Raw genomic sequence first — 1,327 nt, forward strand, 5'->3', positions numbered from 1 at the left:
TGTTGTTTGGTGTCTGTTATTGTTAGGGTGGAGGAAAACCCTCATTTTAGATCGAAAGCCTTCTCCTTTTCAGTTTCTTGTTCTCAAAGTTAGATCTTTGATTTGTGGAGGTAAGGGAAACTTTGCCCCTTTTCATGATCTTGAAAATTAGGGATTTGAGTATTTGTGATTGAATGAGGTTTTGATGTTTTTGTGTTGGGATTATGAAATTATGGGTTTAAAATTGTTTAGAAACATGTAAGGAACCAATCTTCGACCTCTTTGATTGTGTAGTTGATGTTTAGGTCAATTTGGGAAAGTGGAATCCAATGTTTTGTAGAAAAATTGCAACTTTCGGTTTGCTGTTAGACTTTTGTGCTAAGTGCAAAATGCTTCTATGCTAAGCACAATTTTTTTTTTTTTTGGAAAATGATGAGTTTCTAGACCTTTAGTGCAAAGCGTGAAATATTTCTATGCTAAGTGCAATCTATTAGGAAAAAGAAGTGCTATGTTTTAATTAATGCTTGTGAATGCAATGACTTGATAGTGCCTTAGAATGTAGTTAATGAATGTGTTGGAGCTTGGAAAGGAATACTTATGTTGTACGGCTTTGAAAAAAAGTTGAGGTTGATGCACCATTTGTTTATAAGTTTTTGTTTACCTTTAAAGATGAGAAACGACTATTTATTGTTGAGATTGATATATTGTTGAAGTGGTGATATATGTATATGTCTTAATTGTTATAGTATGAAATACTATTAATTATGTAATTGAGTTAGATTCTTGTTATTATCATATAATTCACATTCATATGGTGGTGTTGGTGTTTGAGTATAAGAACTTGGATTGTGAAAAGTCTCACAGTGTTAATGAACTAGGTTGGAGTTCATGATTGGTGAGTGAGATATGAAAGATGAATTGAATCTATATGAATATTGCTTGATGTGGTGATGTTGATAAGATGGTGATAATTGATAATAATTGTCTTGTAACCATCCATGTGTGTTGGAAGGGTTAGTAATGAACTATGGAAAAGTTTTTGTTGAATTGAAAATGATATACTTGGGAAATGAGTTCCACACCAGAAACCTGCCTCACTAAAGCAACTAAGGGGTCTCACTTAGTGAGGTATCTTCCCAAGTACCACCCTTAGGTTTTGACTTCGAATGGCATTTCAAAGTGGTGAGAACTACTTCCTAGGAGATTTAGTGACTTTTTAGTGTATATGGGATGAATTGTTGTTGATGGTGAAACTTGGAGACCAACCACAAGTGAGATGGCGAGTACAAATGTATTGTACCTTAAACTCTCAAGGAATCTAACTGTTGTTGTTATTGTGAGTAGGCAC

The sequence above is a fragment of the Glycine soja genome, chromosome 3 (assembly GCF_004193775.1).
Source record: "Glycine soja cultivar W05 chromosome 3, ASM419377v2, whole genome shotgun sequence".
Lineage (NCBI taxonomy): Eukaryota > Viridiplantae > Streptophyta > Magnoliopsida > Fabales > Fabaceae > Glycine > Glycine soja.